This window comes from Drosophila tropicalis, unplaced genomic scaffold, assembly GCF_018151085.1.
Source record: "Drosophila tropicalis isolate 14030-0801.00 unplaced genomic scaffold, ASM1815108v1 contig_1187, whole genome shotgun sequence".
Classification (NCBI taxonomy): domain Eukaryota; kingdom Metazoa; phylum Arthropoda; class Insecta; order Diptera; family Drosophilidae; genus Drosophila; species Drosophila tropicalis.
In genome coordinates, this window is record NW_027172559.1 from 2,053,153 (window position 1) to 2,066,067 (window position 12,915).

The 12,915-nt window shown below is 31.6% G+C and overlaps 1 protein-coding gene across 5 annotated transcripts in view; it reads right to left on the reverse strand.

Moving 5' to 3' along the window:
• Nucleotides 1-12,868, reverse strand: part of Plc21C (Phospholipase C at 21C) — a 61,038-nt gene extending 48,170 nt beyond the window's left edge. For 3 of the 5 annotated variants that reach the window (XM_068288533.1, XM_068288516.1, XM_068288499.1), the window contains exon 1: nt 12,472-12,868. The gene's annotated coding sequence lies outside the window, so the exon portion shown is untranslated. Of the gene's footprint in view, nt 1-1,342; nt 1,882-12,471 lie in introns of those variants that run through there. The other 2 variants (XM_068288524.1, XM_068288508.1) reach the window with 2 other exon arrangements.
• Between the last annotated feature and the right edge of the window lie 47 nt (nt 12,869-12,915).

Consider the following 12,915-nt stretch of genomic DNA (forward strand, 5'->3'; position numbering starts at 1 on the left):
CGTTTTGGCCTTGAACTACGAAAGAAATTGAATACAATTTACCGTAATATATTTTTCCTTCAACTCGCAGATACTTTTCTTTCCTATTATATTTAGTCAGTATCGATCTGCCGATTTAAGCTAAGAGCTAAGAGAAACAACTAATTAAATGTAGTAATAAATCAAGAATTTAATGCTTTTTATATAACATATCTTATTTTTTTTTTTTTTTTTACTTATTTATTTAAGCGTTGAATCCATACATACAAAAATAGTATCATAACAACACAAGTAGATGATATAAAAAGGACCAAACCTCATTGGTGTACCCAAGAGGACTATAAACATATCTAATTGAACCTTTTTTAAATTCTCTTTCTCTTTTGTTTTTAAGTTCACATTTTTAATCATAGCAAGTCAATAGCTTTTCTTTTTGCAATTGGACTTAATAAACATCCGATTTTGAGCATATGAAAGTGTCCTTTTTTAATTGCCAAGGGAAACTAAAAGACTAATTGTGGTGATTTCTGATCAAACAATCATCCAACTGCTGGATGGTTTAATTTAGTTTATAGATATTGCGGATAATGCAAATCTTTCTTAATTTTGAGATTTAAAAAAGCTGTTTTCATTAATTGTATCGTTTCATTTAAAATATTTAAATGACGTTAAATAAAATTTAATTAAATTTAAAACTAACGAAAATTGTCCAAATAATTGAAGGTAAATAAAACATTTTTGTTTATGTGTGTAATACGAAAAATTTACAAATAGATATTCAGTCTGGCATTATTAGTTCAAGTACAACCGGCGACGGGTAAAGCAACAAGCATTGACAAACCTCCCACCACGCCCCCCTGCCCGCCTTCGGCCACTTCTTGTCGCCAGCAATCTCTTGGCTGTGTGCACTAGAAACAAAAATCTTTCAACTTTTCAGCACATTGCCCAGCGTAACTAACAACAGCCATAAAAAAAGAGCAACTAAAATTTTATAAACACAATTTGAACTTGGGCAGAGAAATCGAACAACAGCAACAACAATAACAATCAAAAAATTGTTCTCACAATGTTTTGCTTATAAACATGCGAAAATCTTCCCAGAGGCAAAAACAATTTTCGGCACAATTTTCGATTAGCGAGAAACAACAACAACAGAAGATGAAAAAAAAACTCTTCAACAAATAAATTGAATGGAATTGTATTTTGATTTAATTTTGTGTGAGAAGTTGATGAAATCGAGAACGAAATCAAATTGAAAAGTATATATAAAACGTCTTCGACTTGAAGCACGTCTCTCTCCCTCCTCCCCACCCGCAATCATTTTAGTTTATTTTGCTTCCCAATCTTTCTTTACGTTCTTTACCTGTGGCAAAAGTTTAAATCGTTTCGTCGCTTTTTTTTTTTGTCGATTTTCGACTTTTAAATGAGACTGAACAGAGTTTCCTTCGTTTTCCGTTTTTTGATTCTGAATTCTGGGTTCTGGATTGGTTTCGATTTGAATTTCGTAAGCGGCAAATTTCAATTACAGATTTTGCACTCACAAAAGATGTCACGAAAAAAACGGATGCTGTGAAATTTTCACAAAGAACTCAATGAGTTACGTTTTGTTGACTGACTTAAGAGTACCGTTCGCTCACTCGTTCACTCTTTCTCTGTCTCTCTCACTCTCATCCTCTATGTGGGAGTGTGTGTTTAGGGGTTTATATTTGACTATGAAATCTGAATAGTTTAACTGTTGGCTTAGTCACACCAACACTAATGTATCCACACTCACACAAACATCCAACGGACAGAAATGACACGCACACACGGAATCTGACTTCGGAAGCTGTATAGGCTCTTTAAAATTGATGCGCTGAATTTACCGTGATTTTTTTTCCTTGAACTGTTTTTTGTATTTTTATTTTTTTTGGTTTTTTTTTTTATTTTTTTTTTTTTGTTAGAGAACTCAACACGACCGAACGCTTCGGCGTACCATAAATGTCTGTTGGGAAAAACTAAATGAAAATTTCAATGCTGGCCCGAAATGCAAAAAACATATCCAAAGGCAGAGAATAAGACAGCGAGAGAAAAAAAGAGAAGGAGAGAGAGAGAGAATGGGAACTTGCCAGAGAGGATAAGAGGCAGAGAAAGAGAGAGAGAGAAGCGTGTAGAACAGTTTGCTAGGGGGAGGGAGAGGACGACCTTTGTTGGAGTACCGCGAACTCTGTGTGTTTGTGTGTGTGTGAAGGTGAGCTAGAATTATGCATGCGTTTGTATATGTGTGTGTGTGTGTGCGTTTATGTTTGTGTTTGTATGTGAGTGCTTGCAAAATGTCAAATTGTAAATAAATGAAAAATGCCCCCGAAAAATAAACTGTTATACAAAATTCTACCAGAGGCTTACAAAAGGGGGTTCACGAAACACAAGTTAAAGGCGAGAATCCATAAGCATTTTCTATAACATTGTCTCTATAAAAATCAAAAGCAAATATGCTTAAGCAGAGAAAAAATAAAAAAATCACGCATACGCCTTGTTAACACTAGAAAATATTTCATATTTGAAATGAAATAAAGTTCTTGCCTAATATTAAGTGAGTTTAAATACATATGTATTTACTGTGGTGCTTACTTTATTTCATTTCAAATATGAAATATTTTGATGTTTTCAAGTAGACGTATGGTTATCATGGCGTATGCGTAATTTGATAATTTAATTAATATTGTGTGGCTAAACATTTACAGACTTAATATTTTGTATTACTGAGCACTTCAAAGGCATGAAACTTAAAAGATTTTAAAAATATAATTTGATTATTTTATAAAGTTTTATAAATTAATAATATCACAACCACAAAACTCGTTTCTGGCACGAATTTTACAAAGCCACTTGTTCACAGGAGTTAAATCCCTGTTCTTTCTTTTCTAGGATAACAGCGGCGCCGCTGTTTTTTTAAATTTATGCACCCCACCGAGAACACCCCTAATAAATGTTATACCAAAGCTTTTGGCATGTTATACATTTTGTTAGGGTCTCTTTCTCTCTCTCGCTCTCATTTTAGTAAACTCTCTCACTCTTTCTCTCTCTCTCGCTCTCTTAACGGTAAGAAGCTTTCTCTCTCATGACATGTTTTGTTTTTGTTTGAGAAAAGCTGCTCTCGCGGTGAAATGTTCTTGTTTTGATAACAAGAAAGCGGTTCTCCCTACTGTGCTCTTCCTGCCTCTCTCTCTCTTCCACTGTCCTGCTCTCTGTGTTGCCAACATTGTTGTTTGACTTTTCCTACATTTTTCTTTTAGCTTGGTTCATGCCACGCGGAGAATAATTTTCAAATAAACAAGTGAATACAACAACAATGCCAACAACACCAGGCATAGAAACAAAAGCGGCAAAGGGGAAATGAGCCAAACACAATTTGATAATAGTTTTCTGAATAGTTCGGCTGAGACGCCGAATCAAACTTTTCGTACAGTTTTTGCAACTTGTGTGTGTGTGTGTGTGTGTGAGTATATATGGGTTGTGCGTGTTTTTAGTGGGTAAGAGAAGGGAAGGAGCGGGGGTAAGTTACTTGTGGGAAAGGAAGGCGTGTCAACTATGTTACGTCGTCGACATTGTCGTTGTCGTCGTTGTCCATCGGCTGGCTAATCATTATCTAAAAACGGACAAAAAATCAAATTAATATTGCCAATTTGGTTTTGTGAGTAGTTATACCCTAGCCAGTGAAATGGGTATATTAGTTTAGGTTAAGCGAGTGGTTTAGCTAAATGTTGTCGCTATTTTAATTAGTCAAAATCATTTTTTTTTTTTAATGAATATATAAATCTTGTATAGCTCAGAAAAGATAGACAATAAGTCGTAGCATTTATTATAAGATCAGTTCATTATATATTATGGGTTTTATATGTACAAATAGATATTATTTGAAAAGGATTAAAGACAAATTTTGAAATGGTTAACTATGTTTAATATTTAAGACAGCTCTACAACTTTATTTGTGGATTTTACAATTGTTTATTATTTATATTTGAAGATGGACTTCAAAGGAGTGCGAGATATATGTATGTATATTAAACAAATTAAAATGAAAAAACAAGAGCATGAATAAAATATAGCTAAAATCGATAAAACATTATTAAAATCTTTGGTTTAAATTATTTTCAATGAGCTAGAGTTTAAAAAAGGACTAAAAAACCATATGATAAAATTCTCATAAAAAGAATTGCTATAAAATTAAATACATTTATTCATCTCTACAGATAAGTATGGGAAAAAAACTTTATATATAAACCATTAAAAACAATACTTGATGTAAATCGCATAATAATAAAAATTATATGGCTCCTATGGTCTAGCATGTGATTTTTTTTTTGTGAGAGTATTAGAAGCTATATGTTTGTACATATATACATACATATATGAATTGCTGGTATTTTATTTTCGCTTTGTCTTTGAATGTGAATCTTAATTCGCTATTTGCGGCCAAAAGAATTTTTCTATATTGATATTTTTATTATTTTATTTTGAATTTAATGAATTTTTGTGATTTGTACGTGAGTACAGCGTTAAATTGTTGAAACTTTAAACACACAAAAACGCGCGCATGTGCCGGAAAAAATAAAATAATCATAATAAATTTGAAATCGGAGTAGAAGAAATGCAAAACATATGAATATATCCAGACCTGTACATACATACATATATAAAGGAAAATACATATAAATGTACATATGTATGTATGTATATGGTACATATATTTATAAAAATGAGGGAACAAAAACTTGACCCACATTCAAAAAAAAAAAAAGAAAAAGAAAAAAATTGCTCTCAGCTGATTGACAAGGTGAAACTAGGAACGAAAGAAAAAAAAAAACAATAACAAAAAAACCTAAAGATAAAGATACAATGGCTTTTAAGATGCCAGTCTCGGTTCTTGATTGATTGTTTCTATGTTGAATTTATGAAGATGTCCTCAAGGTCAAAATGTATGTATGTATGCCTATGTATGTATATCTAAAAAAGGAAAAACATTTATTGCAAGGTTTTAAACATACTTCACATTCTTCCAACACTTCAGGTCATAAAGTTTTGCATTTCATTTGCATTCCACACACTAAAATCACAACTAAATCAATTTTCTCAATTGTTTATTTGCCTCTAAACAAATCGGCAGGCGTTCACACACACAGCCAAACAGAAAGAGAGAGCGAGATAGAGAGATGCTAGACAATGATTCGAAATGGGAAAACTTTAACATCCGGCGGCGAAAATTCTTTCATAAAACAATTTTTATTCTTCTTACTTGTGTTGTTTTTTTTTTTTTTTTTTTTTTTTGTTTCTTTGTGTGGTTTGCAGGTGTTTACAGTGGTTAAACCAAATTTAAGCCAAATGTAACTAAACAAAAAACTTTATAGTTTTGTTTAGTCCATGAGGAATGGTTAACCACAATGACCCGCAAGCTACACGTATTACAACCAACAAAAAAAAAAAAAACTAAAACAAACAATGAACTTTTTAATTTCACAGCGAAGTAAATCAACTGGATTCTTAAACTGTACCTTTATAGGTCAAGTTTTTAAATAAGGACAAAGTCTAAGTTTTTTGAAATTTATTAAGAAGCCTTTTAAATCAACAACAACTCATTCTTTTACAATATTTAATCACATAAACTATTTAAAGGAGTTCAATTGAGTTCAGTTTTATGTAATGATTCTACAATTGTTTTTATAATTACATTTGGGTCAATTATTAGCGGAAGGAAGGACAAGAAAAAATGTATGTCAAAATTTATCTTAAGCAATTCATAAATTTTATAAGGGTTTCTTAAGATATAACAAAAAGTGTTTACATGAACATCTCAGCTAATGAGTTTAGCTACTAAGCACACATTTGATGATATCCCAAACATTTTAAGCAAGTAATTTGTTTTAGTTTTAGTAAAGCATTAAATTCCAAGTCCAAAGTTACTTATAGATATGCTTCAATACATTGTGACCCTTAGACCTAATAGACAAAAAGAATAAAAAGTTTTTTTCCCAAAATTAATATTCAAAGAATTTTCTAAATATTTTGACTTTTTATTATAAAGCTCGATATCGCCTATTAAAAATTTTCTCCAAGAATTTTCCGACAAATTCAAAACAGCTTTATACTTTGGAGTCTTTTAAAATTTGAAAACTGAATATAAAGTTTTCAATGATGCTAGTCACAAATTCTAATCTGCCAATTGTTTTCAGTTGCCATTATTTAACATGAAATTATTTATTTTACATATCAATCAAGCATCCCAAATTGCTAAAAAGAAATGTAAGGAAGATAAAAATCCTTTTATCGTACGACCTTGGCGATTGTGTGATTACCCTTTCGATATTCTACGTGAATTGATTACAATATGTGGCTAAATAGACTTAAAGTTGGCCATCATGGATTCACTTACAAAATATTTCGTTAAACTTTTTGGCAATACATGTGCTACTTTAACGGTTCACTTACATATACAAGTAAGTAGGTACACGCTTACAATTTGTCTACATATATCAACTGCAAGTAATTTTCATGATAATTCGTTTATAATGAAGTCTATTTATCAGACTTGAGTGTGGCGGACCAAAGACACAGGCACTACAAGTGAAACAGAAACAACAACAAAGAAGAACAAAAAAAAAAAACAATAAAATTATAAGAACGAAATAAAAACAATTGCCAAAAATGAAAATTAAGACAAATGAAAATTGTACGTGATAGAAACAAGAAAAATTTCTGCGAAAATGTCGAATACGAAGAAAACATCTCTTGGAAAAAACTGTCATATAATTTGTTATTGCAACAATCATAAAAATTATAAAATGAATTTTAAATTTAATTTGATTTAGTTTCAAAATGTTGATGACGTCTTTCCCGAAATTGATGAAATTTAGGGGAAATGATGATGATGGGTTATCTTCGGCAAAGGAATTTTCAATATTAAAACGTTTAATTTATTAATGAGATTTATTAATAGACGAGGTTGCCAGGTGAAAGGTTGAAAGATGCGCGTGGCTTATGCGATGAGTTTGATTAGAGAGAGAGAACGAGAGAGACAGAGGGAGAGAGTAAGGGAGAAGCAGACTATGTCTTGGAGCCTATCCCTACAATGTTTTAGTTTGTGTTTTAATGTTGACGTGTGGTTATTGTAATTAAAATTATTTCGTCCGTTTTTATACACTTGAAATATGTCTATGAGTCTTGTCCTCCTTCTCCTACTCCCGCTGCTTCTTCTGCTCGTTTTCCCCACCATTATGGCCACACTTATGGTTTGTTTTTGAATTTCACTTGGTTGTTTTTGTTTCACATATTTTTTGGGCTTTTAAATACGGTAGGAGGGGCAGACTCTACTTTGGGTGTGCCCAACAAAATTATTTACAATGTGTTTCTGGGTTTTTTTTTTTTGTTTTGTGTTAGGTGTTGAATATATAAAGACGCCAAGACGAGGTGCATAAATGGTGCGAGACGGAAAGGGGGGCGTTTGGTCGTAGTGGCAGACAATTAAAGAGGCATAAAAACAAATGTACGGCAAGATAATGACAAGAATTATGGTAGAATACGGCAAACATATGGCAACATTAGCAGAGACTCTTAATACATATATACATACATACTTTGGTATGAAAATAGGATCTAATTTTTTGTTGGGCGCTGGAAATGATGTACAGGCTTAAATTAAAGAAATTATACCAATCAGCTGCTACGTGACTGTTAAATTTATATGTTTATAAATCCTAAACTTTGCAGGATAAGAGACGGGATGGAAAAATATTAAAGTGAATATAATGGTGGCCATTTTTCGGAACTCACAGGCCTATAGAAAAAAATCTACAGGGAATACGGTTATAACAAATAAGGTTCGGTTGGTTTTCAAACAAATTTGTAAGGAAGCACAATCGGTTATAACGATATACCGGTTACAGCAAAGAAAATTTTGAACATTAATACTGCTTATGTCTATCTGTAAGAATTGATCTAGATCTCTTAATTTTTAAAGATTATGTTTATAGGATCCAATTTTTATAATCGATTACAAATTCTATTTTCATAAACAGATCCAAGGGGGAGTTAAATACATTACATTAAATAGTTGGTTTTTCTAATAGTCGTCTAATTTTAATAGATTCTCATACTGACAAAATGCTTTCTGCACATATTCTCAATATATTTTAAGCCGAAAAAACTATGATTTTTGTATGCACCCCTTCCTTCGTTTACAAAATAGTTGTTCACTATTTTCCCTATTTAAATAGAAAACTGACATAAGTTCCACATGTGATTAAACATTGAAAAATCTTTTTCCTACATTGTAACAACTTGTAATGTATAATTGTATTTTAGTGTTCGGTTATTATTCCTAAATATGTATCTATAGATAATTATTTGCTTTCTGTTTGTCTGACATGAGGCAATGTAATTTTATCTTACAGTTTCAGTCAAGTGTACAAAAATTTTGGCATATTGCCTTTTTTTCTAAATGGAAATCAATTTTATTTTCCATAAAAGTCAATTTTTAACCTCTTGATTTGTTTCTAGTTGCAGCAAGGAGATTCCGTAACAATTATCTATCAATATGTTATAATCTACATTATCTACATTATCTACATTATCTATATGCTTCAATACATTGTGACCCTTAGACCTAATAGACAAAAAGAATAAAAAGTTTTTTTCCCAAAATTAATATTCAAAGAATTTTCTAAATATTTTGACTTTTTATTATAAAGCTCGATATCGCCTATTAAAAATTTTCTCCAAGAATTTTCCGACAAATTCAAAACAGCTTTATACTTTGGAGTCTTTTAAAATTTGAAAACTGAATATAAAGTTTTCAATGATGCTAGTCACAAATTCTAATCTGCCAATTGTTTTCAGTTGCCATTATTTAACATGAAATTATTTATTTTACATATCAATCAAGCATCCCAAATTGCTAAAAAGAAATGTAAGGAAGATAAAAATCCTTTTATCGTACGACCTTGGCGATTGTGTGATTACCCTTTCGATATTCTACGTGAATTGATTACAATATGTGGCTAAATAGACTTAAAGTTGGCCATCATGGATTCACTTACAAAATATTTCGTTAAACTTTTTGGCAATACATGTGCTACTTTAACGGTTCACTTACATATACAAGTAAGTAGGTACACGCTTACAATTTGTCTACATATATCAACTGCAAGTAATTTTCATGATAATTCGTTTATAATGAAGTCTATTTATCAGACTTGAGTGTGGCGGACCAAAGACACAGGCACTACAAGTGAAACAGAAACAACAACAAAGAAGAACAAAAAAAAAAAACAATAAAATTATAAGAACGAAATAAAAACAATTGCCAAAAATGAAAATTAAGACAAATGAAAATTGTACGTGATAGAAACAAGAAAAATTTCTGCGAAAATGTCGAATACGAAGAAAACATCTCTTGGAAAAAACTGTCATATAATTTGTTATTGCAACAATCATAAAAATTATAAAATGAATTTTAAATTTAATTTGATTTAGTTTCAAAATGTTGATGACGTCTTTCCCGAAATTGATGAAATTTAGGGGAAATGATGATGATGGGTTATCTTCGGCAAAGGAATTTTCAATATTAAAACGTTTAATTTATTAATGAGATTTATTAATAGACGAGGTTGCCAGGTGAAAGGTTGAAAGATGCGCGTGGCTTATGCGATGAGTTTGATTAGAGAGAGAGAACGAGAGAGACAGAGGGAGAGAGTAAGGGAGAAGCAGACTATGTCTTGGAGCCTATCCCTACAATGTTTTAGTTTGTGTTTTAATGTTGACGTGTGGTTATTGTAATTAAAATTATTTCGTCCGTTTTTATACACTTGAAATATGTCTATGAGTCTTGTCCTCCTTCTCCTACTCCCGCTGCTTCTTCTGCTCGTTTTCCCCACCATTATGGCCACACTTATGGTTTGTTTTTGAATTTCACTTGGTTGTTTTTGTTTCACATATTTTTTGGGCTTTTAAATACGGTAGGAGGGGCAGACTCTACTTTGGGTGTGCCCAACAAAATTATTTACAATGTGTTTCTGGGTTTTTTTTTTTTTGTTTTGTGTTAGGTGTTGAATATATAAAGACGCCAAGACGAGGTGCATAAATGGTGCGAGACGGAAAGGGGGGGCGTTTGGTCGTAGTGGCAGACAATTAAAGAGGCATAAAAACAAATGTACGGCAAGATAATGACAAGAATTATGGTAGAATACGGCAAACATATGGCAACATTAGCAGAGACTCTTAATACATATATACATACATACTTTGGTATGAAAATAGGATCTAATTTTTTGTTGGGCGCTGGAAATGATGTACAGGCTTAAATTAAAGAAATTATACCAATCAGCTGCTACGTGACTGTTAAATTTATATGTTTATAAATCCTAAACTTTGCAGGATAAGAGACGGGATGGAAAAATATTAAAGTGAATATAATGGTGGCCATTTTTCGGAACTCACAGGCCTATAGAAAAAAATCTACAGGGAATACGGTTATAACAAATAAGGTTCGGTTGGTTTTCAAACAAATTTGTAAGGAAGCACAATCGGTTATAACGATATACCGGTTACAGCAAAGAAAATTTTGAACATTAATACTGCTTATGTCTATCTGTAAGAATTGATCTAGATCTCTTAATTTTTAAAGATTATGTTTATAGGATCCAATTTTTATAATCGATTACAAATTCTATTTTCATAAACAGATCCAAGGGGGAGTTAAATACATTACATTAAATAGTTGGTTTTTCTAATAGTCGTCTAATTTTAATAGATTCTCATACTGACAAAATGCTTTCTGCACATATTCTCAATATATTTTAAGCCGAAAAAACTATGATTTTTGTATGCACCCCTTCCTTCGTTTACAAAATAGTTGTTCACTATTTTCCCTATTTAAATAGAAAACTGACATAAGTTCCACATGTGATTAAACATTGAAAAATCTTTTTCCTACATTGTAACAACTTGTAATGTATAATTGTATTTTAGTGTTCGGTTATTATTCCTAAATATGTATCTATAGATAATTATTTGCTTTCTGTTTGTCTGACATGAGGCAATGTAATTTTATCTTACAGTTTCAGTCAAGTGTACAAAAATTTTGGCATATTGCCTTTTTTTCTAAATGGAAATCAATTTTATTTTCCATAAAAGTCAATTTTTAACCTCTTGATTTGTTTCTAGTTGCAGCAAGGAGATTCCGTAACAATTATCTATCAATATGTTATAATCTACATTATCTCCTTCTGTAACCTTCGCCTTCATTACATCAATAATGACAACAAACTGCCTCTGCCCACTCCCGCCTCAACCACCACAATCATTGCCTAAGTGATTCCGATAAGAATTGACTTAAATGTACGTAATGAGATCATTGGAGTGTGAAGTCCAGCTACCACCCACCTCTCTCAGTTAGATGCAATCCAATCTTACTAGAATCTTACTGTTAATTGACATTATCTAAGTGTAATATAAGGAATTTATTACATTTCTTGAAATGTGTGCTACTGGCAAATAATAAATAATAAAAACCTTAGAATTTAATTCTAAATAAGTGTGCGACATTTGCTCAAACATTTATAAATAAGTCATATTTATTAAGAATGAATAACTGTGTATATGAATATGATTAATGATTCGATCATTCACGCGTTCGGATTCAGGGATTCAATCATTCTGTTTCGTTTGTTTGAAGTTTTAAAAAATTCATTTAAATGTGTATTAATATTATTCGAATAACTGAATTGTTTGGCAGTCTAGTTGCAATCTCAGGCTCAGGACTCTAGGATCAAGGAAACAATGTGTCGAATAAGCCTAATTCTTTAAAATCCAAAAGTTTATTTGTTTAGAATAATTGTTTATGTACATACTAGAGATAGCAGTCGGTATAGCAATTTTCAGAAATCCCGATCATAAAATGTTCTCAAAAAGAAAATCTTGAGAAAAAAATTATATTTAAACTGGCATATACCTCTCCGAAAATGCCCCATACGAAATTCTTACTCCTTGTTTTTGAGCTTAGCATAACGTAAATGCCATAAGTATAGTTTAGATTTATTAATATATAATTTATAATTATATGCACAAGTTTAATTCTTATAAACAATTAATTCAAGTTTTAAGATGCATTCCGAATGAATTAGACTATGCTTAGATTGGCGGATTGATTAAAATACATGAAATTATTAATTGTCCCCCCTGTCCACGAAAAAAAAGTCAAAGCCAGAGGCAAAAGCAAAAGCAAAGCCAAAGCCTAAAGCTCTCTTTCTATTCAAAGTCAGACTCTCAGTTCGGCATGTTATTCAATAAAATGTTGTTGTTTTGTGATAGGTATTACTTTTTCTGTGGTTGTTGTCGGTTGAACATTTGTTTGCGTTCTAAATTTTGATTCATTTGCTTACGCACACACACACATGTTTATATATACACATTCAGATAGACATTTGTCATTTTAATAAAATAAAATATAAATTTAATTACCTTAACGTGCGGGAAGGTATGATAGCTTTGCGGCAATTCTAAATAGTTGTTGGCAGAGGGGCTAGATTCTTCACCTGCTCTCCCAGGGGGGAGATGGTTTTGTTATTTTTTTTTTTTTTTTGCAAATATGTTGGCGTAGCGAGTTTGATGTTGTTTTATTTGTGCAGCATCTGCAAAGTTTTGACTTTACTATATTTTGTATACATTTTTTTTCAACACACGAAAATATGTATGTTACATATATGGGAAAATCACAATTGCTTTGCAAACTTCATTGATGTGCGGATTAGTTAGGGCCAAATATATTCTAAACTTTATTATTTAAACTTAAGGAATACAAAAAAACAAGCACTCAGCGGCGGAACGAAGCGGCACACCGTCCACCCACGAGAAAACAAGAACAACAACTGTCGTCGACAGTGTTGCCATTTTGGCTTATTTTAA